Below are 18,695 nucleotides of genomic sequence, written 5' to 3'. Positions count from 1 at the left end.
GTTTCTTCAAAGTAGACAAGCTTTTTACTCAAAAGATGTCAAAATCAATTCAAACACCAGGTGCATCCGTGAACAAAGTTATAGCTTTACATGGTTGGTTCTGCGGCCCCCACATGGCGTCAGCAAGCCGAACTCTGTCTGTCTTACTGTCCTCTTTACCTTGCGGGTGTTGGCCTTATGGTTACATGGTGGCTGCTGCACTTCCAGGCATCGCCTCCACATTTCAAGAAGGAAGAACAGGGCAGAGGGTAAAAGATCTGAGAGAAATATACTGAGTCTGGCTCTCTTAGTAAATATAATAAAATAGAGCTCAGCCCTTTATAATTTTTATGGCTTTTTTTCATCTTATTGTGCAGATGGGTCCGATGATGAATCAGTTGCAAAGAAATCTGGGGAGGTGTGAGAAGAAGGGAATGAAAAAGCGGAGTGAATGGTTTGGGAAGGCAGGACACAGAGTGCACGATTGTCAGACCGCGCACAACTTACACAGCGTGATAAGCGGGGTTCAGCAGGCAAGACCCGAGTCCCAGACCTGTTGGTTCGATTAACCGTGTGTGTGTGTGTGTGTGTGTGTGTGTGTAAGCAGGAAAATGCGTGCCAGGTTGATGGCTGGGTAGACACTGGCAGGCGTGATGACTAATTGCACACGTCCCCTGGATTGCGGCATTGCAGGTATCTGGCTGAACATTATTTCTGGGATGTGTCTGGGAGGGTGTTTCCAGAAGAGATTAGCACAGAATCGGTGGACTGGGTAAAGCAGATGCCCTCCTGGGTGTGGGTAGGCCTCCTCCAGTCCACTGGGGCTGCCTAGAGCACCAAGAGGGGTGGTGCCCTGCTCTGTGTGCCTAGTGCAGCCTCACCTTCTCTCACCCTGGCACCCAGCATCGCCTCTCCCAGGCCTCTGGCCTTCAGACTCGCTCCACGTCACACCTCTGGCTCTGGTGACCCTCCAGGTGCCGAGGGGAGGTTGTGGACGTCTCAGCCCCCACGATTCCTCATAATCCACCCCCTTTCTGTGTGTACATGAAGGATATCTAGTGTCTATAGACACAAGAGTGTACGTCTATATATGTGAAGCATATACAGAAGCGACATAAACATAAAGATATCTGTGTGTAAATATAAGGAATATATATGTGGGTGTAAAGAGAAAGGTTACATGTGTAGAAATAAAGGATACATAGTGGATATAATTATAAGGATATACATCTATATATGCGAAGGATACAGACTAGATATCAACATAAAGATATCTACATGTGTGTAAATAAAAGGAATATATATGTGCATATATTTATATAAAGGATATATACATGAATATAGAAAGGTTATATGTGTTGATACAAAGGATATGTAGAAGCTATATAATCATAAAGATATCTATGTGTATAGATATGAAGAATATATATGTGTGTATAAAAATGAAGGATATATACTTATATATATAAAGGATACATCTGTATATATAGAGCATATATAGAAGCTATATAAACATAAAGATATGTATGTGTGTAAATATAAAGAATATATACACACATATAAAGGATATTTAAAAGATATATCAATGCCTTTATATATAAAGGATATATATATACACACATATAAAGGATATATATATACATATATATAAAGGATACATACAAGTATGAGGGATGTATGTATATAAAAGATATATACATATATAAAGGATATCAATATAAAAGAACATATATGTGTATAGACAGCATATATGAATAGAAGATATATAAATATAAATGATATATATATAAAGGATACATATAAATAGGAATGATATATATATTTAAAAGAGATATATAAAAGGGTGCATATGTATATACAAGGTATATATAAAGAATATATATAAGATATATAAACATAAAGCATGCTTATAAAGGATACATATAAATCTGAAGTTTATACATATGTAAGAGATGTACATTTTTTAAAAGAGATATATAAAAGGATATATGTGTCTATATAAAGGATATATATAAGATACATAAACATACAGGATATATGCATAAAAGATACATGTATATATGAAGGTTATATATATATATATGAGATCTCTATTTTTAAAGGAGATATGTATAAGGGCATATACGGGATATATAAAGGATATATATATAAGATACCTAAACATACAGGCTATATACATAAAAGATGCATATAACCATGAAGGATCTATGTATGTAAAAGACTTATATAAATATCTACACATCTAAGGATATATGTATCTATAGAGGATATAGGTCAAGAATATATAATGGCACATACTGTCTGCATCTGTAGGTGGTATTGGTTCAGTGTCCAGGGAGAGTTCCGTGAGGGGCGGCCGGACACTGGGTAGTGAGGAGAAGCCTGGAGGAAGCCCCGCCAGTTTGCTGAATTGAAACACTGTGTCTCCATGAAGGACACAGCAGTACAGGGCTTTGGTTTCATGTGAAAACGGGTTAAAATCCTTGCCCCCCACATCCTCTTGCTGGATGACCTTGGCAAGCTACTGCACATCTCTCAGGGTTTCCGGGAGTTTCCGTCATGGTGCAGAGGAAATGAATCCAACTAGGAACCATGAGGTTGCGGGTTTGATCCCTGGCCTCGCTCAGTGGGTTAAGGTTCCACATTGCCATGAGCTGTGGTGTAGGTTGCAGACGCAGCTTGGATCTGGCATTGCTGTGGCTGTGGTGTAGGCTGGCAGCTATAGCACCGATTAGACCCCTAGCCTGGAAACCTACATATGCCTTGGGTGTGGCCCTAAAAAGCAAAGAGACAAACAAACAAACAGACAAAAACCAGCTTCCTTTTCTGCAAGTTGGCAGTAATAACCCCTGCCCCAGAGATGAGGAATATTACATAAGATCATATATTAAAATCCAGGGCAGGAGTTCCCACTGTGGCTCAGCGGGTTACGAACCCAATTAGTATCCATGAAGATGGGAGGTTTGATCCCTGGTCAGTGGGTTAAGGACCCGCCTGCGGCGTAGGTCACAGGTGCAGCTCGGATAGGGCAATGCTGTACCTGCAGCGTAGGTTGCAGATGCAGTTCCAAACTGGAGTTTCTGTGGCCGTGGTGTAGGCCAGCTACTGCAGTTCCGATTCGACCCCTAGCCCAGGAACTTCCATGTGCCGCAAGTGTGGCCCTAAAAAGCAAAAAAACAAAAGCAAAAACAGGGCAGTGATCGTTTACCAGAGAGATGCTCTTATGAACAGTGTCTCAGAGTCAGAATTATCCCCATGAGAAGCTTTGAATGTCTGCCACTTAAAAGAGCATCACGTAATCAGATACTGCCATTGACTGCCTCTTTTGTTGTGAGATGGGGTTAGCAAAACCTGCAGGAGATGCTCTCAGCTTTCAAGGGTCTGGAAATACACTCAGGAGGTGAGCCTAGAACACATGGAGAAGAGGTGGGAAGACAGAATATATTCAGGGTTCACTCTGTGGTCCAGAGAGTCACATGTTCTTAAAGTGACTGTCACTTTCTTCCTTTCTTCCTTCTGCCTTTCCTCTCTCTCCCTTTCCCTCCCTCCCTCTGTCCCCTAGTGCTCTGTCCCCTTTCTCTAAGGTGGACCAGTGGAGCTGGACATCAGCAGAGCATGGTGTGTGTGGGGGGGGGGCAGGGGCCTTCATTAATTCATTCAAAAGATCTTACAGCTGAAATGTTTACACTCATGGAAGGAAGTAGATCTCACGGAGGAGAGATACATAGCATTCCTCTATTTTTTTAAATAATTCAATGAATTTTATTATATTTACTGTTGTACAACCATCATCACAACTGACATATCATGCCTTTAAAATGCCTAAACCTTTAATGCAGAATAGTGGTGGAAAGATATCATGACTGTTCTTTGTAATAACTGAAAACAATGTATTTGTGACTTGGGCACATAATTTTTTTTTTTTTTTGACTAGTTTTGCCTTGTCTGAGCTTACTCTAGGTCTCAGATGGTGACCTTTTTTCCTCTCTAGGCAGCGCCGGCAACTTAAATACATTCAAAGATGCATCTAAACTTTTTTTGAGCGCACAAAAGATAAAACACGCATGACACTCTCCAAGGCTAAGGAGATGCTATTGAGAGTCCTTGTCAAAACACAGAATTTTGCAGCAGGCTGCATCCCCCAAAAGAAACAAAATATCTCCCTGAGCGAATCTGTTCTGTCACTGTCAGAGTTTTAGGTCTAGGGCTCTGTATGCAGCTCACAGATGTTAACAACTGAAGCAGATGAACAAAAACCTGTTCTGTCCTTTCAGGATGCTTTAGCTTCTTGGCCGTCTGCTGTCCTGTCCAGATTGTATAACCTAGCCTTATTCTCCCCCCCCACCCCCCCCCCGCTCCCTGGCTCTGCCCCATTTAGAACCAGGCTGGTGATGGAAGAATCTTGACACTTTTTTTTTTCCATTTTTTGAAGTTTTATCCAAGTGGAGTTTGATGTACAAAGTTGTGATCATTTCTGCTGGACAGCGGAGGGACGCCGTGACCCACGTCCACACATCTGTTCTCTTTCAGATGCTTTTCCCACACAGATGATCACAGAATACCAGCAGAGTTCCCTCTGCTAGACAGCAGGTCCCCATTGGCCAGTCACTCCATAGACCTCAGTGTGCACGTGCCAGTCCCAAACACCCCTCCCCCGTCCACCCATCCCCCTCCACCTGTCCCCTCGTAAGTTTCTTCTCAAAGTCTGTGAGTCTGTTTCTGTTCTGCAAATAGGTTGACCTGTATCCTTTTTTTTTTTTTTTTTTTGAATTCCACATGTAAGTGACATCACCTGCTGTTTGTTTCTCTTTTGCTGTCACTGTTGACAGGCATGTTCAGACCCTTCACTCCTGTGACTTTCCTGTGATTCAGATATCAGAGGGAGGGGCTAAACCTCCTACCACTTAGGAGCACTGTCAGGCTGCCCCGTGACGGAGCTTGGAAGGGGGAGCTGGCATTGCTTTTTGACCTAGGTTTTCTTGAGAGCGAGCGTGACGTACCACACATCTGGACTTTCATCATCCCTGGAAGGATCTCACACCTGGCACAGTTTTGTGTAGCCCAGGAGAATAGAGGTACCGTCATTTTCAGGCAGGGTATTTTCAAAGAAGTTTCTGATGGAGCATCCATGCACGCAGATGGGAAAGAATGCATGTGTGAAGATTAGAAAACCGTTTCATGCAAGACAAGTTTTTTGTTTTTTTGGTTTTGGTTTTGGTTTTTTTTTTTTTTTTTTTTTTTTTTTTTTTTTTTTAGGGCCTCACTCATGGCATATGGAAGTTCCCAGGCTAGGGATCAAATCAGAGCTATGGCTGCCAGCCTATACCACAGCCACAGCAATGCAGGATCCAAGCTGCATCTGTCTACACTGCGGCTCATGGCAATGCCAGATCCTCAACCCACTGAGTGAGGCCAGGGATGGAGCCCAAAACCTCATGGTTCCTAGTAAGATTTGTTTCTGCGGTGCCATGACGGCAACTCCCGCAAGACAAGTTTTATATGGAGTTCCTGTTGTGACTCAGAGGGTTACAAACCCGACTTGTATCCATAAGGACACGGGTTCGATCCCTGGCCTGGCTCAGTGTGTTAAGGATCCGGCGTTGCTGTGAACTGCTGTGTAGTTTGCAGACGCTGCTTGTATCCCAAGTTGCCGTGGCTGTGGTAGAGGCCGGCAGCTGCCCCTCCAATGAGACCTGCAGCCTGGGAACTTCCATAGGCCATGGGTGTGGCGGTACCCCCCCCCCAAAAAAAAGAGAATAAGTTTTATATGATTGTCTCAATAACAATTATGACACATTTGTAAAAGGATTATGATCAACATGTCTAGCACATGGTAAAACTAAGGCAGAGAAGCTCTTTCTCTAAAAAAGGCTCTTGAAAATTTAAAACTTTAAGCAGTGTTTCCCTTATGAAAATTTCTTAGCTTTTCCGCAGTGCTTTTGACATAACTTGGTAAACTTTATAGATCCCAAATATAGTAGGTATTCAATGTATATCATCTACTACAGAGAAATGCTGCTTTCTCCAATTCAAATTGTATACATAACAGTGAACAATTACTCTAGGGGTAACAGAAGGGGGTCACTAATAATGTAAATAATACACCAGTGTATTGATCACTTAGACCTAGTAATTCCATGACTAGAAATTCAACTTTAAGCAGTTAGTCTTGGTTTGTCTCAAAATGTAGGCCCCGGGATATTTGTCAAAGTATCACTTATAAAAATGAAAGACAGGCAACAATGTATATGCCCAGCCTTTGTGGGTTGCCGAAATTAATTCTGATACACTCCTGAGTTATGATATAGAAAGGATTTAAGCACCTGGAAAGATGTGTACGGTGTTAAGAGGAAGCGGGAGTGTTGGCAATGGTGCTTTATAAACTCTTTTTGCAAAAGGAAGCAGAGAGAACGATTGGAAAGCTTCACCTCAAACTCTGGACAGTGCCATTTGCAGGAAGAGCGCGCTGTGAGCGTGGGCCAGGCGGGATCCCTGGACGCTAGACGGCTGCAGGCTGAGCTGCCACCTGGACAGTCGACCAGCTCACCTGCTGGAGCCCCGTGAAGGTGGACCCCGAGCTCAGGCCTGTGTCCCTGGCCAGTGCTGCTCCATGCCTGTCATGTGGTCCATCATTTCAGGGAGGAGCGGATGCTGTGCTGGCACCTCGGGAGAGGCCGGGTGCAAGTTCTCACGTGAGACTCTCCAGGCCTCCGCTCCATGCTCTTCTGACACTGGCTGAGTTTAACCTGTGTCCTTTTGCTGTGACGACATGAGTCTGACAGCTTTCAGCACGTTCTGTGCCTCTTCCCAACAGATTCCTAAACCCCAGGCTGGTCTGGAGGACCTCGGAACTTGCCGTTGGCTTCGGAAGAGAGGATGCTTTTGTGGACTGTCCCTCATGTGTTGCTTTTTTTTTTTTTTTTTTTGGCTTTTTAGGGCTGCTCCTGCAGCATACGGAAGTTCTCAGGCTAGGGGTTGAATTGGAGCTGCAGCTTCAAGCCTACACCCCAGCCACAGCAACATGGGATCCCAGCTGTGTCTGTGACCTACACCACAGCTCACGGCAATGCCAGATCCTTAACCCACTGAGGGAGGCCAGGGATTGAACCCATGTCCTCATGGATGCTGGTCAGGTTTGTTTCCACTGGGCCACGACCGGAACTCCCAAGTGTTGCATATTCCGTTTCCTTATTCAGGACTGGGACGGTCAAAGCCTGGAGTGCGTGTCAGGAGCGCTCGGGTTTTATCATCCCTGCCTTGTTGAAAGGCCATTGCAAGCAGTTTGCAACACACCAGCTCCTCCACACCCCATGGGACGCCCCCTTCCCTGGAATCAAAGGGGCGGCTGACCCAGGCCTGCACCCCCCATTTCCAGTTATGTGAGCCTCACTGGTCCTGACGTCCACAGGGCCGGAGAGCACAGGCCACAGGATGCTCAGCTACACCCCCATCCCTTCATCCACGGGACACACTGGCCAGCACCTGACGGGGTGAGCCTGGAGCCAGCCTCTGCGAAGAGGGCAGTGAGCAAACCAGCCAGGTCCCTGCTCCTGTGCAGCTGGGCCTCAGACGGGAGCCCGCAGCTCACGGGACACTCCACCGGCTCCTCACTTTTCTGCGTCTCTCTCTCCATAAGCCCTGTTCTCAGGAGCTGGTCTGCTCCACCCTCTCACCCCCCACCCACCCTGCATCCTCCTGGTAAAGCTGGAGAGATTTTCCTGCGTCGCCCACGCCAGCCCAGTTTGCCTCAGCTCCACCTGTGTTTCTGATGTTCCTTTCCTTCCTTTGTGAGATAATCCTGGACTTGATCATGCTCCAGCTCTGCTGGTTCATGTACTGACTCTTTCTGAGGTCTTCTCTACGTGCGAGGGGGTCGTCTATTTGGGGCCATAGCCATAAACAAAGCGCATCTGGCTTTCACGGAGCATCCACGGAAACGGACACAGAATCCATCCATGGTGTGCCGGGTCCTGCGAAATGCCGTGAAAAGGATATAAAGCATCAGGGATTCGGAGTGATGGACAGATGTGAGGATGGGAGTGGCCGGAGGCTCAGGAAGGACGTGTGGTTTGAGCAGAGATCAGAAAAGTGTGGGCGTGGAGTTCCCATTGTGGCGCGGCAGCAAGGAGTCCGACTAGGAACCACGAGGTTGCAGGTTCGATCCCCGGCCTTGCTCAGTGGATTAAGGATCCGGTGTTGCCGTGAGCTGTGGTGTAGATCACAGATGTGGCTCCGATCCCACATTGCTGTGGCTGTGGTGTAGGCCAGCCAGCTGTAGCTCAGATTAGACCCCTAGCTTGGCAACGTCCATATGCCGTGGCGCAGCCCTAAAAAGACAAAAACAACAACAAAAAAAAGTGCAGGTAGGAGCCTTGCAAACAACCCAAGGTAGAGGGTTCTAGTCCAGGGGATCAAGGAAAGAAAGATTGCTCAGCACCTTCACAGAAACACAAGGACAAGCCTGGCGGGATGGCTCCTCCAACCCGTGGAACTCCAGACCTCACCGTAGTTTTCGTCTGCGTTTCCCTGATAATGAGGACGAGCAACCTTTCCCATGTCTGTCGGCCGTTTCGATGCCCTCTTTAGAAAACTGTTTATTTGGGTCGTCTGCTCATTTGCTCATCGGGTTGTTTGAGTTGTATCTTTTTTGCTCTTGGTGTGAGTTCTTTTTATATCTCAGATATTAAACCCTTATCAGATAGACAATTTGAAAATGTTTCTTCCTCTTCTGTCGGCCGTCTTTTTGTTGCTTGCTCCTTTTGCTACACTGTGCCCTTTGCTTGGATGTAGTCCTTCCCCCTCCACCCCCTTTTTTTTTTTCTTCTCTTTTCTTGCTTGTGCCTTTTTGCTGTCAAATGCACGAAATCGGGGCCAAGACCAATGTCAGGGGGCTTTTCCCCCTGTGTTTTCTTTGAGGAGTTTCACACTTGCGGGTCTGGCGTTTTAAGTCCTAATTTCATTTTGACTTCATTTTGGTGAGCGGTGAAGATTGGGATCCAGTTTCATCCTGGGAATCCTTTGGCAATATATTTAAAAAGTATCAAATCGGCACACCGTACACCTTAAACTCACACGGTGTTGTGTGTCATTTATATCTCAATTATATCTCATGAAGCTGGGAAACCTAAATTCTAGGCCAGATAGAAGAACTGGCATTCCTGTAGTGGCTCAGCAGCTAATGAACCCGACTAGTAACCAGGACGTTGTGGGTTCGATCCCTGGCCTCAATTAGTGGTTTGGGGATCTTGTGTTGCCGTGAGCTGTGGTGTAGGTCGCCACGTTGCTGTGGTCTTGGCATAGGCTGGCGGCTAAAGCTCCGATCGGACCCCTAGCCTGGGAACCTCCATATGCCTCCGGTAAGGCCCTAGAAAAGGCAAAAAGACAAAACAAAGTCAAAGACACACCTGGTGAGCTGAGCACTCAGAGAAGCAGGAAAGGGCTGGACCACATACAGGCTTGACTACTCAGGAGAGTTCTTCGTTTTCTCCGTGGGAGAAGCGCCTCAAAGGTGTTGGCACCGTCCTCGGAGGTCCCCCACTTCCTAGCGCGTGCAGTCCTCCCTCTGGGGAGCAGCCTCTCGTCTTCTGGACCTGGAGTGGGACAGTCACACCGGGCTGGGCCCTTGACTTACACTGCCAGCCCGTCTGCACAGAGGCCCTTCCCCAGCAATTTCAGGTCCTCTGCACCCTTCACGCCTGCCCGCGTCAGCTTCTCCATCATGCCCGGGGGTCCGTGCCCCACGCGGATACGGCCCTGTGTCCTAACCCCGACAGGAGAAGCCCTGGCAGGAATCACCCTTCCTTGGGGCTCTCTGCCCAGGGCACATACTTAGAATCTCAGCATCTCTCTAAACTCAAAGCAGGGGTTGGCGCAGCCCCAGAGGAGTTCACAGTCACTTCTTTATCTTCTGTCTTCATCTACTTTCTGTCTTCGAAACTCACCGTCCCTAGGAGCTGCGTGTTACATTTCGTGCTAAGTTATTGGAACGTTGTGACGGCTGGTGTCAGTTATCTCGGGTCCTGGGGCAGGAAGCTCCGAGGGCTCCCCAGCAGGATGGTCAGTGTCGAGTCTCCTTCTGGATGCTCAGTCGTGGTGGGAAGCAGCAGGTGGTTCCAAACGGACGTATCTTTACAGAAGCAGCCGCTCACCCCCAGCCGCTGGGTAGTCAGAGATCTCACACCGGGCTCTTCGAACTGTGCCCTGGGGTGTGGGGCCACGGAGCGATAATGCGATTCGTGATTAGCAGCCCTCACGAATAAAATGCCCTGATTTAGAAAACACGACAATTCCTTCCTGAGGAGTGTAGTAAAGAAAACCCTTCAGCGTGATTGGAGGGAGGAATGGCCACTTCATTATAAATCAGAGGAAAAAGTGGTCAATTCAATAGGATCGGTGGGAAAAATTGTTGATTCTGTATAATCCGATGGAAAAAAAAAAAAGGCCAGTATCAGTGAATGGTTTCAAGAGTCCAGCATAACTCAGAGTTCGAGTCTAAAGCCTTTAAAAATAATAAGTATCATTGCTGTGCTTTTGTATTTAAGAAACTTCATGAGAGTTCCCATGGCTGTGCAGTGGGAACGAATCCAACTAGTCTCCATGAGGATGCAGGTTCGATCCCTGGCCTCGCTCAGTGGGTTAAGGACCCAGCGTTGCCATGAGCTGTGGTGTAGGTTGCAGATAAGGCTTAGACCCCATGTTGCCGTGGCTGTGGTGTAGGCCGGCAGCTGTAGCTTGGATTCCACCCTTAGCCCAGGAACTTCCATGTGCCGAGGGTACAGCCCTAAAAAGACACACGCACACACAGAAAAGGACCTTCCTGACATCACTTCTGCACTATAACCACGCAAAGAGTAATCACAGCTTGCTGTTTTCTTTGTTGCAGCCTCTGGGTGGATAGCTGCGCAGATGCCATTGGATCACCTTCTCCATCGCTAGTTAGCCATGAGGCAACCTGTGATCATCCAGCCAGGACATGCCAGACACTCAGACGCCAGCCAGCATCAGAGCTGTCCCTCACCCTCAAGAGCCCTCACGTCACGTCCACTATTTTCCTGCAGAAAGACGGTTCAGCATCCCGGCTCTCACTTGCAGGACTCTCAGACGTGGCTTTTCCCAGGACGTCACTTACTGCTCTCAGAAAAATGCGGGTGGCTGTTGGAAGGAGCGCTGCAAAGGAGGTGGAGTGAGGCTGGGGGCTGTGGATGGATGTCCTCAAGAAGGCTGGACAGGCATGGACTGTGCAGACCCCAAGGCAGTGGACGAAGCAGGCTGGCATCCAGGAACCCCACGTGAGGCTCCCGCAGCAGAGAGGTGAGTGAGTGTTCAGAAGCTGAGCGTTCCAGAGGGCTTGCACTACCCTCTAGGCTCTCTCTCCCTCATCACTGCCCTGCTCTCTGCCCCTGGTGGGCTGGCCTGCAGGGCTGCCGTCTCCACAGCTCTATGTCTCTGCTTCCTGGGAGGTGAGCTGATGGGGAGCCCCAGCTGGACAGGGAGTCAGGGAGAAGGGAAGGGAGCTGTCCCCTGGGCTGCCTTCCTGCCTGGGCTGCCTTCCTGCCTGGGCTCTTGCTGCTGGCTGAGCCCCTCAACTGCTGCTGCTCTAAGGTAGCTGCGTCTACGCGGTCCTACCATTCTGATTCTAGTCCTCATGTCCACGTAGGCCTCGGGGGTCAAGCCATCCGATGCCATGGGCTTCGGTTATTGCGAGCTCTCCTCTGTTCCCCTGGGTGGTGCTTCCTCGGCCTCCTCGGTATTGACATTGGACGATGGGTCATCCTTTTCTTTGCATGTTGAAGGTTGTTCTGTGTGTTGTCAGCTGTTTCGCAACATGCCTGGTCTCTCCACACCAGACCCCAGTGGTGCCCCCACCGCCCGCTTGCTCCTGGTGTGGCAACCCAAAACGTCTCCAGACCTTGCCAAGTTGCCAACGGTTTCCTGGGCAGCAGACTTGCCCGCTGTTGAGAACCGCTGCTCTGCATCCACACCTTTACAAACATAACTTTTCTTTCTCCATCCTTCTCTGATGATCTGTATGCCACTGAGGCCCTGCCTGGTTCAGTGAGGAAAGAGTAAAGAATGTGAGAGCACGTATTCTGTAGAGAGTGAAAGCGTGAGACAAAAGCATTCTGAATAGATATTACTGAAGAAGATACAGAAGGAAAGGGTTTCAAAAGAAGCTAAAATGGTATGACTTCCCTGCAAGAGAACTGGGCTCTTTTGCTAAAGCCTTTGGATTTTAGAAATATAACGGTACTCAAAATGTGTATCCCCTAGTTTAGAAGCATTTTTTTTTAAACTATTAAAGTCATGGTAGGAATTCCTGTTGTGGCTCAGAGGGTTATGAACCCGACTAGTATCCATGAGGATGTGGGTTTGAACCCTGGCCTCTCTCCGTGGTTTGGGGATCTAGTATTGCCATGACCTGTGGTGTGGGTCTCAGATACAGCAGCTTGGATTCTGAGTTGTGGTGGTTGTGGCACAGGCCAGCAGTTGCAGCTCTGATCTGACCCCTGGCCTGGGAATTTCCATATGCTACTGGTGTGGCTCTAAAAAAAAAAAAAAGGTCAAGGTAAGATGGGTCTAAGGTAGTGATTCTCAACCCATGGCAATTCCACCCCCAGGGCACACTTGGCAATGTGTGGGGGTATTTTTGGTTGTCACAACTGGAAGGAGGCGGGTGTTACTGGTGTCCAGTGGGCAGAGTCTGGGGACACTGCTCAAACCCCCATGTTTGGATGGTCCCACATCACAGAATCATCCAGATCCACGTGTCCCTGGGCCTGGGTTGACAAGCCCCGCCTAAGCAAAGAGCACTGAATGGGAGACCTGTGGACTGGCCTTTTATGTTGGTTGGCTCACAAGAGCTGTGTGGCTTGAGGCATCTCATTTAACCTTGGAGACTTCAGTTTCCCAATTATCAAACCAAAGGGTTAGTAAAGAGTATTTCTCTGCATCAGTGCAGCCCTCACCCTCCATGGTGCCAGCTACCTTTTCCCTAGAAATGTTTAAAATGCTGAAATCAAGTTTTTATCCATTTCGCCATCATCCCTGCCCAGTCCAGGGACTTGTGGTGATGTGGTCATCTCTTGTATTTAGGTAGACTGAGCTAGAGAGGGTAATGCTTTATATAAGTCCAGGGAGTCTGACGTTTTAACAAGCGTGTGACTGTCTAGGAAACCACCCTTGTGGCTTTTCAGAGCAGTGGAGAATCCTTCTTGCTGAGTGCATTATTAAATAGATTCAGCAGTAAGACAGGTCATGTCGTGTCCTGTGAAGCATGCAGATAAATGTAAGGCCTGCATTTTTCCTTCAATGCATCTATCATCCAGGGAGAGAGATAAGACAGGCACATGGAGAGTTAAGTGCAGCACAGTTTTAAATAACCACACAAACAAGATGGCAGCATAGGATTGGTACTGGGTTGGTAATCACGGGCTTTCCTGTGGATTTCCTGCCGACAGGGACCTCTGCTTTTGGTCTTGGGCTTCTGGGTGGTCCCTTGCTCATTCCTTTGGCTTTTCCTTGTACAGAGTATCTCCCTGAATATTTTTATCATCATGGTAAGAGAAAACTGGTCTTGGTTTCCTGGTCCCAGTTATGTCTAGGGAATGGGTTGACATCTGTTGTAATCTTAGGTCATCTCATCCCATGAGAGACAGACTGCTGTATCCCTAGTTGAAAGTTGCCCAGCTGCTGAGACATGATCCTTTGCTTTGGGTCAATTCCTGTATCTTCCTTCACAGAACAGTTTTTAAAATTCTTCGTCATCTGGTATACCATATTATCATTCGTGTTTAGACAGTGCTTTTCAAAAAAGGGTCATTTCTAGGTTATAGTAATTTAAGAACAGAAAGTGACTTGGTGGCCCAAAAATCTATTTAAAGAGAAGCGTGTGCATTTTTGAGTTTCTCTATGTCTCCATTTCTCAACCTCGTTAATATGGTCATTTGGGGCCAGACAGTTCTTTAGTGTTGAAGGCTGCCTTGTGCATTGTAGGAATACTTCATAGATTCTCTGGCCTCTACTGACTAGTTCCCAGTATATATCCTCTTCTCCAGCTATGGCACTGGCAGCGTCTCCTGTCATTGCCACATGTCCCCTGGAGGGAAAAATGGCCCTGTTTATGAACTGCTACTTTAAGGTGACATAGATTTGAATCTCTTAATTTTCCTCCATGTAAGCCTGAAGTAGCAGTTTGGGAGGGAGGCGTGTTTTGGAACTTAGAACACTTTTAAGCTAAAAGGGATTTTTACACCTGGTATAACCCCAGTCAGCTTTAGCATGGAAGGGTATGGATAGTTCAGGTTTACAAAGCTTCATAATCAACCTCAGTCACTGATGTTACAAGACATCACCACCATCAGCATCATCACAAGCACCATCATCAGCATCAGCAGCAGCATCACCATCATCCTCTCATCACCATCAGCAGCATCATCATATCATCACTGTCTCCATCATCACCATCAGCAGCATCACCATCAGCATCAGCAGCATCACCATCAGCAGCATCACCATCAGCATCAGCAGCATCAGCATCAGCAGCATCACCATCAGCATCAGCAGCATCACCATCAGCAGCATCATCATATCATCACAGTCTCCATCATCACCATCAGCATCAGCAGCATCACCAGCAGCAGCACCATCATATCCCCACCATCGCCATCGTCACATCTGTCACAGCTCCATTTCCTGAGTTTCTATGCCACACGAACACCATACTGGGTGTTTTAAGAGTATGGCCTGTTTTTAATCCTCACAACAACAGTCTTACCAGATAAGTATTATGACAATTTTACAGGCAAGAGAACAGAGACAGAGCGGTCAATGGACCATGATGGGTTTGTCTCCATGTCCTTATAAAGGGCGTATCACATGGAAGGCACTACGGGTGTTTATAAATGCGATTCGAAGGGCTAGAGGGAGTGGGACCAGTGTCACAGACCACATGGGTCTTGAGCCAGCTCTGGAAGGACAGTGTTAGACTAAGTGAAGATGAAGGACCCCTTCCTTGGGCCAGCAAGACAGAGACCTCAGAGGCCCTGGAATCTCAAGCTAAAGAACATAGTTCTGTCATTTAGAGGGTCGTGGCCCACAGCCTCAATCCAGTCTACCGTCTGTTTTCAGCATTCTTTCCCACGAACTCAGACTAGCTGTTTTATATATACATAAATGATTGATTATATATATATTTAATATATATATTGATTATATATTTAATATATTAAACATATTGGTTATATATTTAATATATAAATATATTGATTATATGTTTAATAGATATTGATTACATATACTTAATATATATTGATTATATATTAATATATAAATTATATATTAATATATATATCGATTATATATCAATATATACATATATATTGATATATATTGATTACATATATTAATATATAAATATATATTGATTATATATATATTTAAATGATTGAAAAAAATCAAAAGAACCGTGTGTGTGGTGGTATGGTGGTGAGCATAGCTGCCTCCCGAAAATCAAAAGAAGTAACATTTCGTGACACATGAAAGTCACATGAAATGAACATTTCAGTGCCTGCAAATACAGCTTTACTGTTTCCCTGCCACCCTCAGTTGTGTCCACATTGTCTATGGCAGCTTTCACGCTATGGCTCTGCGTTAGCTATTTAAAAGGCAAGCAGGGTTGTTTCATCTGATACGCGGGAGGTTGAACCCTTTAATCACATCTCTTCATCAGGTGTAGCCATTTAAGCGGTGACGGTGGCTGTTTTGGCAAAGCCAGAAAAGCCCTGCGTGGGTTTAGCTTTTCCGTGTGGGTTAGACCTCCTGATGTTCGAAAAAACAGATGAACTTGGTCAACCTTGACAGGCGTTTTGAAGAGAAGAAGGGTGGGGTGGCTGGAAAGATAGTCAGGTGTTATTTATGGGTTCATGCAGGTGCCGCCAAAGGGCACACTCCCCTGGCCTGTAGCTAACCGTACTCAGAACTCTCAGGCCCTTGAACAGGGTGGGCTCCTGTGTCCATGGGTGGCCTGAGGCTTCACAGGCGTGGCCTGCAGGAGGCGGTAATACGGGAAAAATGCCAGAGGGGGTTCTCCTATGGGAATGTCCTTAATAAATAATAGCAACATATTAACTAGTGTAGAGTGAACACCTGCTATTTTTTTTTGTCCTTTCTTGACATCCTGTTTTAAAAATCAAAGCATAGTTGTTTTATAATGTTTTCGTTTCAGGTGACAGCATAGTGATTCAGTTTTATATATACATATTTTTTTCAGATTATTTTCCATTGTAAGTTATTACGACATGCCGATATGTGGTAAATCCTTGTTGTTTCTCTATTTTAGGTATAGTATTTTGTATGTGTTAATCCCAAACTCCTGATTTAGCCTTCTCTTTCCTATTTTCCCCTTTGGTAACCCTAAGTTTGTTTTCTATGTCTATGAGTCTGTTTCTGTTTTGTAGCTAGGTTCATTTGTGCCCAATTTTAGATTCCGCATAAAAGTGATATCATAAGGTATTTGTCTTTCTCTTTCTGACTTCACTTAGTATGATCATCTCTAGGTCCATCCATGTTGTTGTAAGTGGCATTATTTTGTTCTTTTTATGGCTGAGTAGTATTCTATTGTGTATATGGACCACATCTTCTTTATCCATTCCTCTGTCAATGGACACTTGGGTTGTTTCCATGTCTTGGCTGTTGTGAATAGTGCTGCAATGAACATTAGGGTGCATGTATCTTTTTGAACCACTGTTATTGTTTCTTGTAGCATAATACCTTTTATGTCTACTATCCATGTTGAAGCAAATGGCACGATTTCATTCTTTTTTATGGCTGAGTAGTATTCCATTGTGTATATGTACCACATCTTCCCTTTTTTTGGTATTTATTTTTTTTATTTCCCCAATACATTATTTTTTTTTCTGCTGTACAGCATGGTGACCCAGTCACACATACATGTGTACATTTTTTTCTCACATTATCATGCTCCATCATAAGTGACTAGACATAGTTCTCAGTGCGACACAGCAGGATCTCATTGCTCATCCATTCCAAAGGCATCTATGAACCCCAAGCTCCCAATCTCTCCCACTCCCTCCCCCTCCCCCTTGGCAACCACAAGTCTGTTCTCCAAGTCCATGAGTTTCTTTTCTGTGGAAAGGTTCATTTGTGCCATATATTAGATTCCAGATATAAGTGATATCCATTCCTCTGTCAGTGGACACTTAGGGATCTTCCATGTCTTGCCTGTTGTGAAGAGAAGCACCTGCTATTGTTGGGGTTCTTTTCCCTGTGTGTGGTTGACACATCTCCTCTTCCGTATAAACGGGCTTATGTAGAACTTACAATCCCCCAGGTAGATGATAATCCCATTCTACAGGGGAGTAACCTGAGATACCAGGAGTTACGTGATCTGTCCAAGACCATAGACTCAGTTCACGGTGACCTTGAACTTGGATGTCAGAACTGAAACTCATTCTGGGGAACCAGGACCGTTTACCTCCCAGAGGAGTTACGTGATCTGTCCAAGACCATAGACTTAGTTCACGGTGACCTTGAACTTGGATGTCAGAACTGAAACTCATTCTGGGGAACCAGGACCGTTTACCTCCCAGAGGAGGTAGAGGAACATTTAATCCTCGTGCCGGGTGGTGGGGCTGCTGTCAGGGCACACGCCTTCCTTTTTAGTTCAATGATACCTAGAGATTTGCAGCCCACGCCAGTATCTATCAGCTTCCACATGCACAGATGCACGTATTTTAATTTTCAGACACATCATGCATTCAAGAAATCAAAGGATGCCAAATTATGAGACCCAGAAACCAAGTATCCGTCACAGCCTGTGCTGGTTTTTGTCCCCACAGGATGCTTGAAGGACTTAGCCTCAGAATAACGTCCTGTCTCTCTACAACGTGTTATTTCCCCTCCTCCTGGTGTGTCCACTCGTGCTCTGGGAAGTCCAGGAGGCTGGGCACTGTCTGAGGCTTAGGACAGGAAGCAGGCCTGTCCTCCTAGAGGTTCACTGCCTTCTGAGTGTGGCCCACAGACACACCACACCTAGAACACAAGCGCCCACATCTGCAAACTCGTAAACCTGCTGAGATACGTGATTTGAACCGGACTTGAAAAACACAACTTGCAGCATATTTAGCAGCATTTCCCAAGCCGTGGACTTTCAGTCACTGTCCTCTCCAGACGTCCACCGAAGAACAGAATTTGTGAGCCGTTCTCTGTCCTGTCACATCTGCCCTCCCCAGACATCTGTAGAAACCAGGGCCAGAGGGACTCAGAGCTAGAAAAAAATTCTCACCTGTGGACGCCAAGGTCACATGAACATTACACTCCAAGTCCAGGACTCTGGAGGCGTCGTCTGTAAAGCAGAAAATAAAAATCCCACGGTGACTTTATGGCCAAAGTGAAACTGGTTCACTCGGGGAAAGGACCTGGCAGCCCCTTCATCTCGTTGGGGAAAAAGCCAGTGAACCACATCCCAGGGCACAAGCCCACGACCCCCTTTTAAAGTGGCTCCCATCCCAGGACCCCTGCACTAGGACTTAGGCACCAGCCAGACTCAGGTTGGGTGGACGACACGTTCCAGAGTTTGCTCTGCCCGGGTCGGCGTGAAGGTGAAAAGGTCTTTGGTTCAGACCACAAAACCCTTCCTTTTCTGAATGAATGATGTGAAACCCCAAACGTACAACAGCACCATTGCTGGGCCTCCGATG

General features: G+C 46.3%; 1 protein-coding gene across 1 annotated transcript in view; it reads left to right on the top strand.

The window, feature by feature from the left end:
• The window catches only part of PUDP (pseudouridine 5'-phosphatase), a 298,656-nt gene that overhangs the window by 181,803 nt on the left and 98,158 nt on the right, over positions 1-18,695 (top strand). Inside the window, exon 5 of the transcript XR_002340816.1 lies at positions 10,862-11,289. The gene's annotated coding sequence lies outside the window, so the exon portion shown is untranslated. The remainder of the gene's footprint in view (positions 1-10,861; positions 11,290-18,695) is intronic.

This window comes from Sus scrofa, chromosome X (genome assembly GCF_000003025.6).
Source record: "Sus scrofa isolate TJ Tabasco breed Duroc chromosome X, Sscrofa11.1, whole genome shotgun sequence".
Classification (NCBI taxonomy): Eukaryota; Metazoa; Chordata; class Mammalia; order Artiodactyla; family Suidae; genus Sus; species Sus scrofa.
This window is presented reverse-complemented; position numbering and strand designations above follow the sequence as displayed.